The sequence below is a fragment of the Zingiber officinale genome, chromosome 9A (assembly GCF_018446385.1).
Source record: "Zingiber officinale cultivar Zhangliang chromosome 9A, Zo_v1.1, whole genome shotgun sequence".
NCBI classification, from domain to species: Eukaryota; Viridiplantae; Streptophyta; class Magnoliopsida; order Zingiberales; family Zingiberaceae; genus Zingiber; species Zingiber officinale.
Window position 1 is genome coordinate 36,298,651 of NC_056002.1, and position 24,309 is coordinate 36,322,959.

Genomic DNA, 24,309 nt, shown 5'->3' on the forward strand with positions numbered 1-24,309 from the left:
ACTTTAAGATACTATAAAGTGCAATTGAATGTCTTTTCTGCATAATGCAGCAAGTTTTCTATAGTAAATCCAACATATATGAAAAGCTGATTAACTTATTTTAACCTTCCCGATCAACTTGTTTCAATTAGACATAATAGGGTTTAGTCTATAATGTTTCTAAACTATTGAAAAGTTATAACTATTTTCAAAATTTTTATGCCTTGTGACTTTCTAGGATACTCTCTAGCTACCATTCCTTTGATGTTGAATTCTGAATGCTATATTCTCAACACACTTCATTTTGGCGAAGTTGAATTTGTAGACAAGCCTAGTACCTGGACTGATTTTGTTTCTTCTACTTAATACAATGTTAAATCCGATTGGATGATTATCTGCCCCATGAGCTTAAGCTTTCAGTAAATCACTTGATTTATGCTATTTTATGCAATATAATAAGTCACCCCCCCTAATTTATATCGTTTAACTTGTGTGCCTGCAAACAATTGTGAATTTTCCTCCTTTATAGAGAATTATATATCTGCTTGCAGGAAAAGAATGATGTTAAGATTGAGAAAGTTCTAAAGGAAGCAGCTATGAAAAACAAAACAGTAATATTAACAACTTTGAATACTGCCTGGGCTTCTCCTGGTTCTATTATAGATTTGTTTTTTCAAAGTTTTCGGACAGGAGATGGAACACGCAGACTCCTGGACCATTTGGTAATCATTGCCTTGGACAAGAAAGCGTACATAAGGTGCATATCCTTGCATACTCACTATTTTGCTCTTTATACTGAGGGAATGGATTTCTCAGATGAGAAGATTTACATGACTGCTGGATATTTGTCAATGATGTGGAGAAGGATAGAATTTCTGCGTGTTATTCTCGAAATGGGATACAACTTTATTTTCTCGGTAAAATTCTCCTTCCTATGATTGGCCTTTGTAATATTCTGTTTGTTAAAGTACTAATGTGTGAAAGTGACCATACCTTCTGGATCTTCTTGTTCTCTAAGTATCTATTTCTATGTAGACTATCTTGCCTTTTTTTGTTCATAGCCAAGTTTGCAGGCAATGCTCTATTGTTAAACTTTGTTCCTTGTTTCTTGTTTGGGCAACATATTTTGTTACCCCTTCTTTCATCTGCTGCAAACGCATATAAGATAGAATCATATATACCTACAAATTTATGCATGGAATGCATGCCTAGGATAATAGTTTGCTCGAGTGTATGAAAGTTTATCCAATGGGATATGCATTAAGTTGTCCATATAAGCATCAGTATGTGACAGACTCATTGTTATCCATGCTCTTACTGCCTAATATTTTTTATATAGCTTTGCATATAATTCTGTTAGCAGGAACTGCTAACATCTTGTACTACTGATACTCTACATGTTGTATCCTTTTTAGTCTTGGTTTACTAATATATTATTTATGTGTTTTTACAGTTTACAAATCTCAAGTACTCCAGAGTTGAAATTGATGAAGTGCGATTTGAGTGGGCTGAATGCATGCTAGATTACATTTGAAGTGCGGTTCTACCTTGATGTGTTAAAAGAATGTTCTACCTTGATTTTGATATTTATTAGCTAGCTTTTGATGTAAAAAAGAATGTTTGGGTATTTTATGGATATTGTTGTAAGAAGATTATTTATATAATTTGTGAATATTTGTGTATTTTATGGATATTATTGAATGAAGAATATTTGTATAATTTATGAATATTTGTGTATTTTTTTAATTGTCGATTTTTCATTGTTTCGGAAATCAAATTTGTGCTGTTAAAAAATATACATATTACATCGGTTTTCCACCGCTGCAAAACCGGTGTTATTAACTAATATTACATCGGTCATTTACCGCTGCCAAAACTGGTGTTATTAACATACAATATTACATCGGTTTTACATCGTTGATGAAACGGTGTCGTTAAGTGATACTACACCGGTTAATAACCGATTCGAAGACCGGTGTCGTTAAGTGATACTACACCGGTTTTAACCCGATGTCTAAAATGACAAACTTTTAACATCGGCTTCATAGACATCGGTCGAAAATAAAATAGACACCGGTGGAAAATCGATGTCTATGAAGATTTTTGTTGTAGTGATAAGATCCTTACAAAAAGACCTCATACTAATGAAGATGTCTTTCTCTTATAAACCAATGTTCCATGTGTTTTCAATGTGAGACAATGTTTGTAACCTTGCAACCCTAACAATGCAGATACCAACTACGTCAACCCATTCATGGTTGATCATATAGGTGTTTATGGTTGGCCATACCAATCTATATAGCCATTTGACCAAAAGGTGATATCGTTCATCCCAAACATTTTAGTATCATTGACTCAAATGTAAGATACAAATAGATAAATTATGGAGGAGCCAATCTATATAGTCATTCACCATAAACATCAGAGTCATGAAAGTGATTGATAATTAATTAAAAACCTCTCTAGCTAGTCCTAGGAAGCTAATAAAATATAACTGATCCTATATGAAAACTACAGAGATGGTGCCCTGGGTATGTGTCTATGAGGTTGACTGAACAAAGAATTTAGATTAAAGCAGGGGCTACGAACGGGAACAAAAAATCTTCCTACACACACAGAGAAACAAATATCAGTGCCAAAAACCAGGAAAGGGGTCCTTGGCAAAGGTCCTCCGATACTCAAGTTAGTAAGATGCCTGAGAAGAAAATTAAATAGTAGATATGTAGTAGAGCGTGTTAAGGCGTATCAAAGCGTATGATCAAGCGTACCTTGCCAACGTAGAGAACTCCCTTTATATACCACTTCTAATAACATTTGCAATCATAAGGTGACAGAGAATGTCAGGTGTCAGAAGTTGTCGAGTGAGGAAATATGTATTCTGGGAGGCATATAGTCATCGTCCGAGGGATCTTCCATTATCCGTGTGCACTCTTTTTGTAATTGACACTAATAAGGGTTATGATGGATAGGCCTGTCGAATGAAGGAGATGCCTAGGTTGAGAAAGGTAGGAAAGGTATATAGTTTATCGAATGAAGGCCGAGCGAGCACCCACGTGCTCATATACGCTCGGTCGGGCAAAACCCGCCCAAGCATAAAGACGTTTAGCCTTATATATATGGTTCTCAACATATTATCGGTCGATCACAGGCTGAGTGAGCACCACGTGCCCATATATGCTCGGCTAGGCAAAGCTCGCCCAAGCATAAAGACATTCAATAGAAGATATTCCTAATATAGTGCCAGATTGAATGACCGGCCAAGACATATTTGTTAGAATGTATACTAAAAGCCTAACTTTTTGAATAAACATTTATTTTGAAATGAGAATCACATTGGTCAAATGCCCGCATTTAGTTAAATCCAGTTGTCCATTTAATTTATATTGTAGATAATATGGTGTGTGGTGTCACACAGAAGATCATGCTATCAGTTCCTTATAAATTATAAATTGTAGCTGACAACCAAGATGGATTGGGACAAACCATTGGAATGATTGTAGTGTAATTTTGTATTAGTTTATCTTGACTATAAAATTACACTAGTACACTATGTGTGTATTGAGCAGGACCATTTGAGGTTGTTCCTTTTATACTGATTGTATAAAAGAACATAACCTCTGTTATTATGGATGTGCGTACTCTTAATCCCGATATAATAATAATCACATATATTTAGTATTTATTTCTTTAATTTATCAATGGATGAGATTTATTCGTTAAATCAACAGACCCGATAAGTTGAGAAATAATATTATTTATATAGTGTGTTGTTGATTATAGAAGAAAATTGTGTCATATTTATTAGGCTGATGATGCCCCCTTGAGGAGCTCATAAGGATTGTCATGTAAACCCTGCAGGTGGAGTTAGTTCCAACATGACAATGAAGTTGAGTGGTACTACTCTTTGAGTTAGATTTTAATTAAGTGAGTTGTCAGTAACTCATTTAATTAATGGACATACGATATCTTAAACATAGGGAGATTAACACACTTATGAAAACAAGAAGCCCATATTGTAATATGGGATTGGTACGACAGTTCAATAATAACCCTTTAGTGGTATGGGTTATTATTGATGGAATTGAGTTAGGTGTTCGGGTTGAGCACGGGAAGCCCAAGTCCATCAGGAGGCCAAAACTAATTCCTCCTCTAGGTCCCTGTTGTAGCCTCTTTATAAAAAAAAAACCTTGTATCCAACCAAGTCCACTTCTTACCCAAGTAATGGGCCAACCACATCCTTGCTTGGTGCCAAAGCAAGGGCCGACCAAGCTTTGATTGGAGCCCAAGAGGTGGCTGGCCAAGCCTTGCTTGGTGCCCAAGCAAGGGGCCGACCACAAGGAATTAAAAGAGAGATTTTAATTTTAAAATCTTTCCTTTTATAGCCATCGATTTAAAAGAGAGATTTTAATTTTTAAAACTTTCCTTTTATAGCCATCCACAAAGGGATTTAAAAGAGATATTTTAATTTTAAAATCTTTCCTTTTTTGTAGCCATCCATAATGATTTAAAAGAGAGATTTTAATTTAAATTTTTTCCTTAATTGTTGCTTAAATAAGGGCCGACTACACATTATAGGAATTAAAAGGAAGGTTTTAATTTTAAATCTTTCCTTTTTTGCATTCACCAAGGATTATAAAAGAGAGGTAGATGGTGCCTTATGAGATAACACACAACCTAAGTCTCTTCTTTTAATCCTTGTTTTGGCTGGCCCACTTCGCTTTCTATTCTCCCCTTGTTTCCTTTACTAAGGGTCGGCAACATCAAGAGGTTCCATCTTCTTGTGGCCGGTTACTTGGAGGAGAAGAAGAAGAGAAGGAGGCCCCCTATTCTAGCATCCCTTTGGTGGCCGAAAGTCTTGGAGGCAAAGAAGTGGTTCGGATGGTGTTGTCTTGGAAGATCATCACCCACACGACATCTAAGAGGAGGAGAGGAATACAGCAGAAGATCAAGAGCTCTATTGAAACAAAGGAAAGGTACAACTTGTTAATTATTCCGCTGCGTATTAGTTAGTTTATTTTCTTTGTTTGGATCCTGAAATACCAACACAAGAGTCCAATGATCTTGTGCTTCGATTGTGGTCTCTGTAGTTAAACCTAAGGTTACTGTAAGGAGTTTAAATATTCAATTTATTTGAAAGGCTTTGTCTAGGAAGTGGTGGATGATCTCATACCCAAGAAGGTCGAGTGCCTCACCAACGATCTGGAAGCCAATCCTTGAAATAGATATTTAATCAACTTCTGTAATATGGTTTAACTTTTGATAAACACATGGGTTGAACTTGGATTAATAATGTTAAGTTTCATTTACAATCCATGTTTAACTTTTGAAAAGCACATGGGTTTCTAGGAAAAGTTCTGTGCTTGTACAAATTTTTGTATAGGGGAAACAGAACGAAATTCTGAGTAGCGCCAACAATTGGTATCAGAGCTAGTTTTCTACCTCTGTGTGTTTGGTTTTCAGTTAAATTATGCACTTTTCATACATAAATTTAGGCAGGATAATAGTAGGATGTGCAAATAGATTAACTCCGTGGTTGCAGACATCCTAGTTCCAACTATTATGACCATATTGTGTTTGTGTGTGATTTGGACCCTCGGGCATGTCAAGGGTATTTTATGTGTGTGCATGATTGTAATTATTAAATACAACAGGTGCTGCATTAGTTTTAGGATTTTACATTCTGTTCGATCTAAATTACATGTACATTCCCATGTGAAATATAGTATCGATAAATGTAAAATTTTATTTTTGTCGCAAATCGTATCCTTGCGAGGCGTAGTGCTATTTGAGGACTAGAGTCGTAGTGGAAAAGGAAGCAAGAAAGACGCGACGACATGACCCGTTAGCGACGGCTAGGGTTGGTGGCACACTGAGGAAAGCTATGGATGATGCCATAATAGTTGAAAAATTATTTTTCATATTTATTGCCTTTTATGCTGTTTATATGTGTTGTGTGTGTGTGCATGTTAAAATTCCTCATTTTAAATAACTAAGTTGGAGAGGAATTATTTAAATTCCACGGTCTCCATTATTGGTTTGTAAGTGATGCATTCAAACTTGCACGTTGGCTTTGAGTGTCTTCCTCCACATCAAATGAGTTTGTTTGCGGATCACTAGATCAAACTCCCTTTATGGGTGATTATAGGAAATTATTTAGGTTTGTGTGATCTTCTCCATCTGAAGGGGCACAATCCTATTTAAAGGACTAACTATCAAGTAATTGTATACACTTAGGCGCATTTAATTGTATCTTCCCCATCGGAGTCACTACTATTATTTGTGTGATCGAAGAAAAATCAACTATTAATTATATTTGTCATAAAGTTAGGTTGACAAGATAATAAAATTAATGGGTAAAACCCCCTCTTACAAATGTTTGAATTTGTATACGTCCACACTATCGTGACATACAAAATTCACGGTGTTTTGAGATGTTGGTGAATTTAAATGATATTGTTTGAGGAATTAATATTATTTTAAATTCTAAAGTTTTGAGCAAGTATTTTATGATTCTTAGGATTTCAAATGGCTTTCAATCCTCTTACTGTTATATTGAATGAAAACAAACTTACTGGTCTCAATTACATTGATTGGAAACGAAACTTGGACATTGTCTTAACTGCTGAAGGTTACAAGTTCGTACTTTTTGAGATTTGTCTAAGCCTTCCTAATAGCGATTCTAGTGAAGAGGAGATTGAGTATCATAAGAAATGGGTCAGGGCAGATGAGATAGCGCGGTGTTACATTTTGGCTTCTATGTTAAATGTGCTGCAACATCAAAATTAGGCCATGCCTACCACTTATGACATGATGCGCAATCTCAATGAACTCTTCGGACACCAGAATCGGACTGCTAGGCAGGAGGCTATGAGAAACTTAATGACGACCACCATGACTTAGGAGACACCCGTAAGGGATCATATTCTCAAAATGATGGCTCTTTTGAATGAGATGGAAGTCCTTGGAGCAAAAATCGATGGGGAAACCTAGGTCGATATCATTCTCCAAATGTTGCCCAAAAGTTTTGAGCAGTTTTGCCTGAACTAAAACATGAACAAAAGGGTTTATTCATTGGCGGAGCTTTTGACAAAACTTTAAGTAACAGAAGGGCTATTTCATCAAAGTTCTCAAATTCACATTGCTGAAAATGTTTCTGCTTATAAGCCGAAAGGCAGAAAGAAGAAAAAGAAACAAGTTGGTTCAGCAAAGAAAGTGAATCGATCTCTAGGGACTGGGTCACATGCAGGTGTGAAGAAGTCGAAGGGCAAGTTCTTCACATACAAGCAGTCTGGACATTGGAAAGTGGACTGTCCTCGCAGAAAGGAGAACAATAACGGTATATCTTATTCTCTAGTGGTTGAAACATGTTTAGTGGTGTTATCTACCGGTACCTGGTGTGTAGATATGAGAGCCACTGATCATGTCTGCAATTCATTGCAGGGGTTCCAGGAAACTCGACGACTACATGAAGGGGAGATTACCATTTACATGGGCAATGCTACAAAAGTGGTGGTTGTTGTAGTGGGAGATCTTTATTTATCTTTTGATAGAAATAAGATATTGATTTTGAGAAATTGTCTTTACATACTATGTTTTAGAAAGAACTTGATTTCAGTTTCTAAACTATTTATGGATGGATATTCTGTTTCTTTTGATGACAAAGTAGTTGTCAAGAAAAATAGGGTAGTTATCTATTCTGGTATGTTGGTTGGCAATTTGTAAACTCTAAATCCAATAACTCCCACGATACAACAAATGAAAATTAATAACACATCTTCTAATTCTAATAAGAGAAAGCAATCTTCGGAAATAAACCAAACATATCTTTGGCATCTAAGGCTTGGTCATATTAACTTGAGTAGGATTTAAAGGCTAATAGTCGATGAACCTTTGGGTTCATTAGTGGTGGAAAATTTTCCAACCTGCAAATCTTGCTTGGAAGGAAAAATGACCAAGAGACCTTTTAAGGCCAAGGGGTATAGAGCCAAAGATGTGTTGGAATTGGTTCATTCTGATTTGTGTGGACCTACATCTATCCAGTCAAGAGGTGGTTTCGAATATTTTTTCTTTTTTATAGACGATTATTCGAGATACGGGTACATGATGTGCGTAGGTTATATACACTTTTATGCATGTTTTGACGCACATCTACTTGTATTTCATTAGCATAATCTATGTTTATTGCATCCTATTTCATTGTAATGTCATACTTCCATTATATTTTGTTTTTCAAAGATCTGCTCTTTGCTTGTTTTGATTGACAGGACGTTATTTAGAGCAAAAATGGAGTAAAAATGCACACGAGAGCAACTCCGGAAGAAATCCAGCCTGGGTCGTGTATGCCACACGGCCTTGTGGCCATTGGTATGTTTTGCCCGTGCCAAATGGCACGACTGTGCTAGCATCAGATGTGAAGAAGGCCACGACCGTGTGACTCACACGGTCGTGCCATGCTCCCTATGGCCAGGCAGCACACGGTCGTGCCAAATGGCATGGTCGTGCCAACTTTCCAGAGGCAAGGAAGGCCACGGCCTTGTGAATCCACACGGCCGTGTGGCCTCGGCAGAGAAGAAGAACGCCACAACTGTGTGAGCCACACGGTCGTGTGACTCAACCCGAGAGGAAGAAGGCCATGGTCGTGTGAGCCACACGGCCGTGTGACTCGAAGCTGTGTGAGGCCGTGTGGATTTCACATGGCCGTGTGATGGAGAACATGGGTCGTGCCACGCCAAAACAGAGCTGTGCTGAATTCTGGGAAGATTGCAGATTGATCATAAAATAGCCATAACTTTGCTCTCGGTTGGAGTTTTTAGATGATCTTTATACCAAAACATAGCAAACTTCAAGATCTACAACTTTTCTTCAGGTCAAACAGAGAGAAAGACTTATCTGCCCATTCTAAATGGCACGGCCGTGCCTCCCAACCGCGGGTTCAACTGGACCTCCGCCCAGACTGCAGACCAAACTTTGAACTGCCATAACTTTCGGCTTGTTTGGAGCCAGGGCTCAATCCAAGTATAAAATTGAAGATAATTTCAAGAGCTCCAACTTTGGTTCAGGGTCAATCATGAGAAAACCTGGTTTAGTGGGTGAAAAACCCAGTTTACCGGACCCTTATTTTCTTGGTTTTCCTGGGCAGTTTGGAGGAGGTATAAAAGGGTCAAGATCCTCATTCTTTGACTCATTTTGGATTTGGGACTTCATCTCTCTCCTTGAGGAAGGGTTCTCCCCTTAGGGGGAAACCCTAGAGCTTCATTCTCCTCCATCCCTTGGCGATCCATCCATCTCTGGAGCAAGGAAGCATCCCCAAGACATCGGAATCATCGGCAAGCATCTCTTCTTCCCCTTCTTCTTAAATATAGAGTTGTAAGTATGCTTTTCTTTATGTTTTGGAGCTGCTCTTCTTTAGCAATGGAGTATATCTCTAGATCTAGGATATAGGAAGTATTTGTGACGTGATGGTGATGTAAAACTATGTATATTTGCCATGTTTTCTATTCAATGACTTGTTGATGCCTTGTTCATGTTTGATGTAATGTGTGTGTGAATCTTGTTTATATCTTTTGCATGTTTTATCAAATGTTGTGTAGAATTATTAATCCCATAGGGAGGGATACCCTAGATCGATTATTCAAGGAACGTACATGACAGACATGCCCGTGTAAGGACGATTTAGGGTATCACCTTGAAAGGAGAAGCAAATCTCCACAAGGAAGTAGGGGATCGGACATAAACACTATTTCTATTTCTCTGTTATTGTGTGTTAGTGTGTTTCTATGTTGATTATCTGAGGGACGTACGTGACAGGTAAGCCCGTGTAAGGACAACATAGGAATCATTCCCATTTAGTAGCATAGGACATAGAGTAGGAGATCATGCCGGCTTATCCACTGCAGGGGAGAGTCGGTAATGAATCTAACTTTCTACAAGAGTATGAACATAGAGGATAGGAACAAAGTAATCTATGTAACATCACCTAGCATTACAAGGAAACTAAAATCCTAGAATCCATCATCCACCATCCTCTAAGCTCAATCCCTCTTAAAATCCATTCTCTCTCTTTTCTCACCAATCTTAGGTTTGTCTAGATAATTTGTTGTGCGAAGTTGACTAGTGCTTAATCAACAGTCCCTGTGGTTACGATATCTTTTATTATTACTGACAACATAATCGTACACTTACGGTTCGTCAACAAGTTTTTGGCGCCATTGCCGGGGATTATTTTCGATTATCATTAGTTGATTAGCATATGAGTTACTCTAGACATTTTTCTTTTTCTTTTTGCATTTACTTTCTTATTTTCATTATGCATTTTCTTTCTTGTCTTTAATTCTGCAAATTTTAGTTTTTCTTGTAATTTTGTTAGATATCTTGAGCACTAACATGTCAAGCATGGCTTCAAGAAAATTTTTCACACTCATGAGCGCAAGATCTTCCATTGATGAATATTATGATTCAGAAGATGATCAATTTAAGTTTCTTTGTGGAGTGTGTGGTAGCACATCTCATCCAGCTACTATTTGCTATTTTTTCCAAAAGACTGTTATAACTCTGGAACTTCAATGTTTGGTTCGTCAACAGTACATTTACTTGATGCGCTGCAAGTCTAAGTGTTTTGATAAGTTTAAAGAATACAAGGCTGATGTGGAGAAATATCATGGTAAAGGTATCAAGACACTACGGTTTGATCGTGGTGGCAAGTGTCTACATCTGGTACACCCCAACAGAATGGTGTGGTAGAATAAAGGAATATAACTCTTATAGAAATGGTTAGATCAATGATGAGTTATTCAGAATTACCAAATTTATTTTGGGGATATGCTCTGAAATGACAGTGTACATTTTGAACTTGGTACCTTCTAAGTCAGTAACCTTTACTCCCACGGAATTGTGGAATAGGCGTAAGCCTAGTCTGAAACATATTCAGATTTGGGGTAGTCTAGCACATATGCTGAAGGAAGACGCTGATAAGTTGGAATCACGTACAGAAGTTCGCTTGTTTGTGGGTTATTTTAAAGGAATGAAAGGTGGTTTATTTTATAGTCCTAAAGATTAGAAGGTCATTGTTAGCACCAATGCTCGATTTTTAGAAGAGGACTATGTAATGAACCACAAGTCCATGAGTAAAATTGTTCTTAAGGAAATAAGAGAAGACACGTCTACTTTAGTACCAACGATAAAAGATGAGATACCATGAGAAACTGCAACACGTGTCACAAATGATGCATAATTACAAGTAATACCTCGTCGTAGTGGGAGGGTTATTAGGCAACCTGATAGATTCATGTTTTTGGGAGAATCTTCGGACTTGATCCCTAGTGAACATGAACTTGATCCTTGGACATATGATAAAGCACTCCAAGATAAAGATGCAGCATCTTGGCAAAGTGCAATGAACTCTAAAATAGAATCTATGTACTCTAATCAGGTCTGGGAGCTTGTAGAACCACCAAATAGTGTAAAAGCCATTGGATGTAAATGAGGCTACAAAAGAAAAAGAGGGACAGACAGGAAGTTGGAAATCTTCAAAGCAAGGCTTGTTGCAAAAGGGTATACTCAGAAAGAGGGAATCGATTATGAGGAAACCTTTTCGCCGATAGCCATACTTAAGTCTATCCGGATTTTTTTTATCTATTGCCACTCATATGGATTATAAGATTTGGCAAATGGATGTCAAAACAACTTTCCTTAATGGAAGTCTTAAAGAAAATATCTATATGAAACAACCAAAGGGATTCATTGCGAAGTGGCAAAGAGCATCTTGTATGTAAGCTTAATCGGTCTATCTATAGACTGAAGCAAGCTTCGAGATCTTGGAACATCCGATTTAATGAAGTGATCCAGTGTTATGGATTTATTTAGTGTCCGGATGAGTCTTGTGTATACAAAAAGAGTGACGGAAACGTGGTGCTATTTCTTGTACTATACGTAGATAACATTTTGCTCATTGAAAACAATGTCAAAGTGTTGTTAGATGTAAGAAAATGATTATCAAAATAGTTTGATATGAAGGATTTGGGAGAATGTGGACATATTCTTGGAATCAAAGTAATAAGGGATCGCAAGAAAAAAAATATTGTGCTTATCCCAAGCTTCATATATCGATACTATTCTAGCTCGTTTTAGCATGCAAAACTCCATGAAAGGTTTTCTACCTTTTTGACATGGAGTACCTTTATCTAAAGAGATGTCTCCTAAACTATCAAAGGAAATAGAGGGCATAAAGACAGTTCCTTATGGTTCGGCTGTAGGAAGCCTAATGTATGCGATCCTATGTACGAGATTGGATATCTGTTTTACTGTGGGCATGATTAGCATATATCAAAGTAACCCTGGACAAGGACATTGAACTGCCGTAAAACATATATTGAAGTACCTAAAAAGGACTAGAGATTATATGCTAGTTTACCAGGCAGATGATTTGCTCCCTGTGGGTTACACGGATTCAGACTTTCAATTAGATAGGGACAATAGTAAGTCGACCTCAGGGTATGTGTTTACTTTGGGAGGTGGAGCCATAGCATGGAGGAGTGTTTAGAAGAAATGTGTTTCAGACTCCACCATGGAAGCTGAGTATGTGGCAGCCTCTGAGGCAACCAAAGAAGTTGTATGACTCAAAAACTTCTTAATGGACTTAGATGTGATTCCTGGTTTGCCCAAAATTATCACAATTTATTGTGATAATAGTGGTGCAGTAGAAGGAACCACGAGCCTATAAGACAAGTAAACACATTGAGCACAAGGACCACCTGATATAAGACATCGTAAAGCGAGGAGAAGTTTTTGTCGCCAAAATTGCATCAGAAAAAAACCTAGCAGATCCTTTCACTAAGACCCTTCCGGTGAGAGATTTTTATAGGCATGTTGAGGGGATGAGGATGAGATGTATGGCAGCATAGTCTTTTAGTATAAGTGGGAGATTGTTAGAATGTATACTAAAAGCCTAGCTTTTTGTATAAACATTTATTTTGAAATGAGAATCACATTGGTCAAATGATTGCATTTAGTTAAATGCAGTTTTCCATTTAATTTATATTGTAGATAACATGTTGTGTGGTGTCACACAGAAGATCATGTTGTCAGTTCCTTATAAATTATAAATTATAGCTCACAACCAAGATGGATTGAGATAAACCATTGGAATAGTTGTAGTGTAATTTGGTATTATTTTATCTTGACTATAAAATTACACTAGTACACTATGTGTGTATTGAGTAGGACCATTTAAGGTTGTTCCCTTTATACTGACTGCATAAAAGAACAGAACCTCTGTTATTATGGATATGCATACTCTTAATCCCGATATAATAAAAATCACAAACACTTAGTATTTATTTCTTTAATTTATCAATGGGTGAGATTTATTCGTTAAATCAACAAGACCGATAAGTTGGGAAATAATATTATTTATATGGTGTGTTGTTGATTATAGAAGGAAACTGTATCCTATTTATTAGGATGATGATGCCCCCTTGAGAAGCTCATAAGGATTGTCATGTAAACCCTGCAGGTGGACTTAGTTCCGGCATGACAATGAAGTTGAGTGGTACTACTCTTGGAATTAGATGTTAATTAAGTGAGTTGTCAGTAACTCATTTAATTAATGGACATACGATATCTTAAACACAGGGAGATTAGCGGACTCATGATAAAAAGGAGCCCATATTGTAATATGAGATTGGTGCGGTAGTTCAATAATAACCTTTTAGTGGTATGAGTTTTTATTGATGGACTTGAGTTAGGTGTTCGGGCTGAGTACGGGAAACCCAAGTCCATCAGGAGGTCAAAATCAATTCCTCATCTAGGTCCTTGTTGTAGCCTCTTTATAAAAAATACCTTGTATCCAACCAAGTCTACTTCTTACCCAAGTAATGGGCCGACCACATCCTTGCTTGGTGCCCAAGCAAGGTTCGGCCAAGCTTTGCTTGGAGCCCAAGAGGTGCCCGACCAAGCCTTGCTTGGTGCCCAACCAACTGGTTGGCCATAAGGAATTAAAAGAGAGTTTTAATTTTTAAAATCTTTCCTTTTATAGCCATCCACCAAGGGATTTAAAAGAGAGATTTTAATTTTTAATATCTTTCCTTTTATAGCCATCCTCCAAGGGATTTAAAAGAGAGATTTTAATTTTTAAAACTTTCCTTTTATAGCCATCCACAAAGGGATTTAAAAGAGATATTTTAATTTTAAAATCTTTCCTTTTTTGTAGCTATCCACAATGGTTTAAAAAAGAGATTTTAATTTAAAATTTTTCCTTAATTGTTGCCCAAATAAGGGCCGACCACACATAATAAGAATTAAAAGGAAGGTTTTAATTTTAAATCTTTCCTTTTTTGCATTCACCAAGGATTATAAAAGAGAGGTAGATGGTGCCTTATGGGATAACACACAACCTAAGTCTCTTCTTTTAATCCTTGTTTTGGCTGGCCCTCTTCGCTTTCTATTCTCCCCTTGTTTCCTTTACCAAGGGCCGGTGGCATCAAGAGGTTCCATCTTCTTGTGGCCGGTTACTTGAAGGAGAAGAAGAAGAGAAGGAGGCCCCCTATTCTAGCATCCCTTTGGTGGCCGAAAGTCTTGGAGGCAAAGAAGTGGTTCGAATGGTGTTGTCTTGGAAGATCGTCACCCACACGACGTCTAAGAGGAGGAGAGGAATACAGCAGAAGATCAAGAGGTCTATTGAAACAAAGGAAAGGTACAACTAGTTAATTATTTCGCTGCGTATTAGTTAGTTTATTTTCTTTGTATGGATCCTGAAATACCAACACAAGAGGCCAATGATCTTGTGCTTCGATTGTGGTCTCTGTAGTTAAACCTAAGGTTATTGTAAGGAGTTTAAATATTCAATTTCTTTGAAAGACTTTGTCTAGGAAGTGTGGATGATCTCATACCCAAGAAGGCCGAGTGCCTCGCCAACGACCTGGAAGCCAATCCTTGAAATAGATATTTAATCAACTTCTATAATATGGTTTAACTTCTGAAAAGCACATGGGTTGCTAGGAAAAGTTCTGTGCTTGTACAAATTTTTGTACAGGGGAAATAGAATGAAATTCCGAGTAGCGCCAACAATATTCAACGGAAGGTATTCCTAATATACGGTTGGCGTGAATGATCGGCAGAGACATATTCAATAGGAGGTATTCCTAATATATGGTCGGCTTGAACGACCGGCCGAGACATATTCAGCAGGAGGTATTCCTAATATATGGTCGGCTTGAACGACCAGCCGAGACATATTCTACAGGGAGTATTCCTAATATACGATTGGCTTTAACGACCGACCGAGACATATTCAATAGGGGGTATTCTTAACAGCATATGTAGCCAACTTGAACGATCATCCATGACATGTCCCATAGGATATTTGGCAGGAAATATCTTCTAGAAGTTTCTTCAGGTATAATGACGTGCCCCCATTATGAATACAATTCATAAATGATAAAATGGGTACATCTGGGGGTACATAAAAGATTCCTTAAAGGATTATTGTACAAAGTATAGAAGATGACTTCATCTCCTAACAAACCCTAACGAACCGGGGACTACTTCATGACTACGGAGGTCACGTGAGATAGTATGAAAAGGGGAATACTCTCCATTGGCAAGGTACGCAAGTTCTAGCATCCAAACTCTGTTTCACTTCAGTTACTATTTTCCTTCCTTTCTTCCACCGTTGAGAGAGAAACTGGCTTGAGCATTGAAGGGCCTAGCCAAGGATCTCCACCATGGTCTTAGGTCACTAACGCTTTGTTGGTTTGTCTCATTGTGTGCAGGAGCATTGAGGAGTTTCTCCAGATCTTGGGGAGTTCATCTTCATCGAAGGTCATCCTCATTCATTGGGGGCAGTGCTTGTCTTCGCAGATTTTAGACAAGATCAAATTTGGCGCCATCTTTGGAAACTATTCACCTGGATATAAAGCTACGAAGATGGAGGAAGCTGGCAAATCCAACACCATTACTATATCACAGGATGATCTGGAGTTGCTCATCAATGCCAGAGTGCAGAAGATATTTCAACAACAGTAAAACAAGTCAATACTGGTGGCACGTTACCTGTAAAGTGATGTGCGTAAATATTATGATCATTTATGCATGTTTTAACGTACATTCACTTGCTTTATACATATATATTCTTTGCATGATCGCCTCTTTTATCATGTACTCATCATATATACTATTTTGTTCGGATATCTACTCTTTGTTTGATTTTGTGATGACAGGGATAACTTTTGGAGCAAATACAGCGATTGTCGAGGCACCAGAATAAGCCAGAGAACACGGCTGTGCAACCTCACACGACCGTGTGGCCAAACAGGAGAGGAGAAGTGCACGACCGTGCAACTCTTGCACGGCCGTGCGGCCAACCCAGAGGTAGATCAGAGCATGGCTGTGCATACTTACACGGCCGTGCCCCCCACGACCGAAGCCAAGCAAGGAACGACCGTGCCCCAGGAACTGAGCCCGAAGCTCATACGACCATGCCAATTGGCACGACCTTGTAGTGCGGCCAGAGATAAGAAAGGGCACGACTGTGCCATTCTTATACCGCTGTGCCGCCGCAACCGCGCCCTAGCCTATAAAAGAGTTTTAACCCTTTTCCTCAAGGAGAGAGCCAGGGAAGCGAGCTGTCTGGGAGAGAATCGACTTGGTGCCATTCCACGCTGTTTAGGACCTCCGTCCAGCGATCCTTCATCACCACATCAACTCCAGAAGCAAAAGATTGGATCCGAAGATCACTCATCGTCATTGGATAAGAGTATTTTCTCTTTCTCTCTTCTTGTTTGAGAATTGTATGCTTAACATTATGTCTTCGGGGTTTTCTCCGGCATCTATAGAGTAGATTCCTTGTTCTAGGATGAGGGAGTAGTTGTGGATTGGTTTGATGTAAGACTCATACTTTTGCCTCTATTTCATTGGATGATTTCGCTTGCTTTGTTTCGACTACTTGATCTCTATATCGTGTTAATTGATTGTGTAGGAATTGCCTCTCTCGTAGAGAGAATATCCTAGATTGTACACCCGAGGGGCTCTAATGACAGGGGTAATCCGTACACGGATATCTAGGGTACTTCCTTGAAAGGAGAGACAACTCCTCCACAAGGAAGTAAGAGACCAAACTAAGCTCCTTATCTCTATCCTTAGTGACACCAATTAGAGTAGTGTTCTTGTGATCTACCGAGGCGCCCTAGTGACAGGGGTTAACCGTAACAGGATTTCATAGAGATCTTCTTTATTTGGTACCTGTGAATAGATACTTCAGCTTCCGACGAACGCATGTTGATGGACAATGAGTAAAGGATAGAATGTGATACATCAATACCACCACAATGAAACCGAACTCCTAAGACTCTTCATAAACCATGTCTATTACTTCTTTGCTAGTTCTTGTTTCTGTTTCCCCTTTTCTTTAGATAACTTACAACCATCGGTAGTTTAGCTAATCCTAAGTGAGCCATCACTAGTGCTTATAACCAGTCTTTGTGGGATCTATAATCTTTATTACTGATGACGAATCTGGGCACTTGCGGAATCGTAATAAGTTTTTGGCGTCGTTGTCGGGGACTGCGTCTATAACATTAGTGATAATCATATTAGATTAGACTATACTTTGTTTTTTTTCTTTATCTTTACTTTTTCTAATATTTTACACTTAGAGATAAATAGTTTTATTTTCGTTTCTCTTTATTTTCTTCATTCTAATTAAAAAGCCTAATATATATATATATATATATATATATATATATATATATATATATATATATATATATATATATTTTTGGCGTCGTTGCCGGGGACTGCGTCTATAACATTAGTGATAATCATATTAGATTAGACTATACTTTGTTTTTTTTTCTTTATCTTTACTTTTTCTAATATTTTGCACTTAGAGATAAATAGTTTTATTTTCGTTTCTCTTTATTTTCTTCATTCTTATTAAAAAGCCTAATATATATATATATATATATATATATATATATATAATATTATTTCACTCCCTTCTTTACTATATTTCATATTTTATTTTTGCATGCAAAGAGCTAATCTTTCAGGACAACTTCTATCGTTCCATCCAGAGATCAAGAGAACTTTCTTGAGAAGAAGAAACCTTCAAAAAGCATTTCAAGCAGTACAAGAATCTTCAGAGATGGCTGATAAACTATTGAAGGATTACACAACACCTTATGCACGAAGGGTTCGGTCTAGCATCACTCGACCACCAATCGAAGCCAACAATTTTGAAATCAAGCCTGCAGTAATTCACATGGTTTAGCAGAATCAATTTGGAGGAGGACCGCACGATGATCCAAACCACCACTTAGAGCTTTTCTACGAGATTTGTGGTACTATGAAAGTGAACGGAGTCCCTCCAGAATCAGTGAGGTTATTTCTTTTTGGATTCTCCCTGAAAGACAGAGCCAAGCAGTGGTTAAATTCCCTTCTAACAAACATCATTACATCTTGGGAGCAGTGTGAGCAAAAATTCTTGGACAAATTCTATCCACCAAGAAAAACTGCTCACATGAGGAATTTGATTGCAAGCTTTAAACAGATAGACTCAGAATCATTATTTGAAGTCTGAGACAAATTCAAAAGTATGCTGAGATAGTGCCCCCATGATAGCCTTCAGAAATGGTTGGCTCTACACACCTTCTACAATGGAATCAACTATCACACGAAGGTATCCCTCGACTCTGCAGTAGGAGGAGCACTAATAAATAAGAGCCTTGATGAAGCTGAAGAGATCTTAGAGAATGTGGCACAGAACCACCATCAGTGGGCAACTAAAAGATCTGGTAGCTCTTTCTCAGGAAATCCAATAAAGGCGTAAGGAAAATTTGACGTAGATGCAGTCACACTCATGTCTGCGAAGCTAGACGCTCTGACAAGAAGTTTGAGGCCATGGGAAACAACACGACTAATGCAATAGTTTGTGTTTACAAAACTTGCGGAAGTACGGATCATGCTCAAGATACTTGCCCCCTAGGGCCAATACAAGCACAGATAAACCAACTTGAGCAATGCGATGCAATAGTCAGTTACAACCAGAAGCAAAATAATTTGTACTCCAACACATATAACCTTGGATGGAGGAACCACCAAATTTCTCATACCAGAACAATCAAGACCAAGTGCCAGCAAAACAAAGCTATCAACCTGGGCAACAGAGCTACCCATCTGGACAAAAGACTTATCAACAGCAACCTTCACAGCTGTCCAGAATTGAAAAGATGCTTGAAGAAGCCCTCTCAGAGTAAAAAGAGATGAAGAATGAGATCAAGCAATTGACTCAAAGAATGGAAAATTCTGAGAAACATCAAAAGATGCAAGATAGCTAGATAGCCCAGTCCTTCTCAAGAGCACAGGGAACATTTCCAGGAAAGCCAGATATAAAACCAGTGGAACACTGCAACCGCATCGAGCTGAGGAGTGGATGAACTTTGGGAGACCCCCAAATCACTACACAGAAAGGACCTGACTCAGAGGAAGAGCTCTCTACCCTAATCCCCAATCAGATCCAAAACAGGGATGGAGAGGAGGTCACCAAGAAAGTTGATGGAACTCTTCAAATTCCTCCGCAAAGTCAGACAATTCCTTTCCCTTAGAAACTGATAACATCCCAAAAGGATAAAGAGTTCAACCGATTCCTGAAGAATATTAAGGAAATTTACGTAGAAGTACCACTGATAGATGCGCTGCACTAAATGCCGAAGTTCATAAAATTTTTAAAGGGAATTTTATCTAACAGGAGGCAAAAGGGTGACTTCGAGACCGTAGCATTAACAGAGAATTGTAGCGTGTAAGGGAATAGGTTGCTTAAACACGCAAACGCGCAGCGGAAAAACCTATTTCTTCCAGAAGATCCATGCGAAGGGAAACATAATCTTATACTAAGTTAGATCTAAAGACATGATAGAGTTATACCTTTGAAGCATGCTCACGATCTCCCGACAGCTCGGATCACAGCGCGATCAATTGTTCGTGCCTCTACGGTATCCACACGAACAAGCCTTGCCTTCGTTTGTCTCACAAACTCAACAAGATGGAGAAGAACACATAAGGTTGTGCTAGTAACCTTCAAGGGTGTGTTCGGCCAAGCAAGGAAAGGAGGAAGAAGAAGAAGCAAAGAGACCTTTCACCTTCTCAAGTGATGAAAATCTTATCAAAAATATTATTCAAAATGATATTTATATCCATCTCATGGAATACCAAGAGTTTTGACCTTTCATCTTCTGATCCAATAGCTTAAAATTAACCATTCAATCCAATGGTTCAATTTTGACCATTCAACTTCCTTGGTGAACTCAAGTTCACCCAATGAGTCTAACCCATTGATTCCCTTGCAATCCGACTCAATCCAATGATTGGATCCACTTGAGTCTAACTCAACAAGCCCAATTCGGATTACACTTAATCCAATGATCCATCATATGAACCTCTCTCCATATCTACTTGTTCTTTGTGTGTGTGTAGGCTCTCGTAACGTTGGCAATGTATCCAAATCAATATTTGCGATAGATAAACAATGAGTGACATCTAGCAAGGCATCATTGCTACCCAAGTGATGAGAAAGTCATGATCTGACCTAACCTTTCCGTGGCTATCATATTGTATGACTTGGTCCTTCTATCCTTGATATCTAGATTGATCAGTGAGGCATAGACCGTGTCATCCTCTTATCAATCTTTGTGTTTCTTGATCTCCAAGTAGACACACTCAATCAAATAAGCTCAATATCTCATATTGACTCATTTGTGCACGGTCATGCTTTCTTGTGTCCTACTAATCAAGGGGCCCACAGATATCACTTTCGTCATATGGAAGGGATAGATCCCATCTACATCACTCACATCCCTCCACATAATTTATTATATACGCAGTGATCGACTTTATAGTCCACCCTGTTATGGGTGGCGTTTGACGATACCAAAATATACAACTCCTTATGTAGGGAATCATAGTGACTTCAGGTCTAAGGATTATTCATATCAATAGTTACATAAGAATGTTTATGATACTCATACGACGATCCATGAAACATTCTCATGGCGAGTCATTTATTATATATTCTCTAATATATACCCATGTGTCAACCTGATATCTCATATCTATGACTTGTGAGATCAAGTCATCTGTTGACCTACATGCTAGTCTTAACGCATTAATATTGTCCTTGTATGTTAATGCTCGACTAGGAATAGTTAAGAGTAGTGTTCTCTACAATATCTCACTATCAATTCAACCAATTGATTATTATAGATAAGAACCTACTACCCAAGGACATTATTATATTTATTCAATCGGCATTGAACTGCAATAAATATAATAATCATAACCTTTGCCTCTTAATTAATAGTGATATATGATACAAAATAAGCCCTTTACAATTATCTCATAATTGGTATTAGGGCTAATACTAACACAGCGCTCTACTTATGTGATGTGCGTAAATATTATGATCGTTTATGCATATTTTAACGCACATTCACTTGCTTTATACGTATCTATTCTTTGCATGATCGCCTCTTTTATCATGTAGTCATCATATATACTCTTTTGTTCGGATATCTGCTCTTTGTTTGGTTTTGTGTTGACAGGGATAACTTTTGGAGCAAAAACAGCGATTGTCGACGCACTGGAACGAGCTAGAGAACACAGTCGTGCAACCTCGCACGTCTGTGTGGCCAAATAAGAGAGGAGAAGTGCACGACCGTGCAACCAACCTAGAGGCAGATCAGAGTATGGTCGTGCATACTTGCACGACCGTGCCCCCCACGACCGAAGCCAAGCAAGGAACGACCGTGCAACCCTACACGGTCATGCACTAGGAACCGAGCCTGAAGCTCACACTGTTGGTTGCTACTCGGAAAACTCAATGGCTCCAATGTACAAAAATTTTGTACGTGATCTGAACCTTTCCTAGCTACCATGTGTTCTTTTAAGTTAAACTTGTATCTCCTGCGGAACTTAACACGTTTGATTCCAAGTTTAACTTATATGTTCTTTTAGGTTTAGATTTGGATCTCCTGCGGAACTTAACACGTTTGATCCAAATCACCTAGGTTATAAATTCAATTAAATATTAGTTTCCAAAATTGGTTTCCAGTGCTGCATGGCGAGGCACTTGGCCTTCTTGGATATGGGAGCAACCACCACTGACTAGACAAAGCCTTTTAAGGAAAGTTAATATTTAATTTCCTTATATAACTCTAGGTTAACCAAAAGGAACAATCAAATCACAAGGAAAAAAGAAAAAGAACACAACATCAAAATTGAATTCGAAAAACAAGAATCGAATGCCTCTTGTATTTGGTATTTATACAAAGAAAAATTAACTAGTATGATGCGGAAATTAAATACTAGTTATACCTCTTCCTTGTATGCTAAAAACCTCAAGATCTTCTGCCGTATCCCTTGCCTCCTCTTAGACGTCGTGTGGGCGACGATCCTCCAAGACGAACACCCCCCGGAAAGCTTCTTCTCCTTCTCTAGAATTCGGCCACCACCACCACAAAGGAGCAAAAGAGAGCAAAGGGAAGAGAGGGAGAGGGGTCGGCCACTTGATGATCTCCAACAACACAATATCAATTGTTATTATTTTTCAAGGCCTCCCCTTCCCTCCCTTTTTATATTAGTTTCCCAACGGAAAATTATGGAAAGAGTTTTATAAAAAATTAGACTCATTCCTATTTCCTTTTAATTTTTTCTTTTTCTTTCCTTTTAATTAATCAATCATAGATTGATTTATTAATTAAACAACTATTTGTTGATATTTAATTATTTGACCGGCCCCTTGCTTGGGCACCAAGCAAGGTGGCCGACCACTTATTAAAAGGGAAAGAAAGAATTTTTTTTTTTTTATAAAATTTAAAAGAAGAAAACTTCTAATAAAATTTTACAAACTCTTTTTTTTTCTAATGTAGATAATAAAAGGAAAGTTTTAAAATTTAAAACCAAGTTTTAAAATTTTAAAACATCTCTAATAATATTTCCTTTTTAAAAGAAAGTTTTATAAATTTTACAACTCTCTTTTAAAACCTTGTGGCCTAATTTAAATTAGGAAAATTTTATAAATTTTTAAAATATCTCTTTTTACAAATTATAAATATTTGAGGAAATTTAAAAATTCAAAAACAACCTTCCTAATTTAAATATTGCGGTCGGCCCCCTTGCCGAAGGCAAGGGCCGGCCACTTCTAGAGAATATGTGGCCGGCCATTGCTTGGTCACCAAGCAATGAACTGGCCCCTTCTTGGACACCAAGATAGGCTTTTCTTTGGATGAACTTGAGACTTTATTGAGTCTACAACAGGGACCTAGAGGAGAAATTGGTTTTGGCCTTCCGATGAGCTTGAGTATCCCGTGCTCACCCTGAATACACAACTCAAGTTCATCGATAATAACTCATTCCACTAGAGAGTTATTACCGCACTACCGCACCAATCCCAAATTACATTATGGGCTCCTTATCATGAGTGTGTTAGTCTCCCTATGTTAAAGATTACGAATGTCCACTAATTAAGTGAGTTACTGACAACTCATTTAATTAATATCTAGCTCCAAGAGTAGTACCACTCAACTTTATTGCCATGTTGGATTAGGTCCACCTGCAGGGTTTAACATGGCAATCCTTATGAGCTCCTCTTGGGGGCATTCTCAACCTAGATAACTAGGACACAGATTCCTTCTATAATCAACAACACATACTATAAGTAATAGCATTTTCCAACTTATCGGGCATATTGATTTATCGAGCTAAACCTCACCCTTTGATAAGTCAAAGAAATAAATATTAAATATACATGCTTGTTATTATATTAGGATTAAGAGCACACACTTCTATAATAACTAAGGTCTAGTTCTTTTACTAAATCAGTACAAAAAGAACTTACCTAAATGCTCCTACTCAATACACTTAAAGTGTATCAGTGTAATTTATTAGTCAAGATAAACTAATACTTAATTACACTACGTCTATTCTGATGGTTTGTTCCTTTTCATCTTAGTCGTGAGCAACTGTTTATAATTTATAGAGAATCGACAACATGATCTTCTAAGTGTGACTCCACACTCCATGTTATCTACTATATAAATTAATTGAACAATTATATTTAACAAATAAATGTAAACATTTGACCAATGTGATTCTTTATTTCAAAATAAATGTGTACAAAAGATAAACTTTTAAGTATACACTCCAACACACACGACCGTGCCAATTGGCACGACCGTGCAGTGCAGCCAGAGACAAGAAAGGGCATGGTCGTGTCATCCTTACATGGCCATGCCGCCGCAGCCGCGCCCTAGCCTATAAAAGGGTTTTAACCCTTTTCCTCAA

The 24,309-nt window shown here is 37.9% G+C and overlaps 1 long non-coding RNA gene across 1 annotated transcript; it reads left to right on the forward strand.

Moving 5' to 3' along the window:
- Positions 1 to 676: 676 nt before the first annotated feature.
- On the forward strand, positions 677 to 1,471 carry LOC122021953. The gene is made up of 3 exons (XR_006122720.1): positions 677 to 736; positions 796 to 896; positions 1,433 to 1,471. It is a non-coding gene; the product is annotated as an uncharacterized LOC122021953 (long non-coding RNA).
- The last annotated feature ends 22,838 nt before the right edge of the window (positions 1,472 to 24,309 follow it).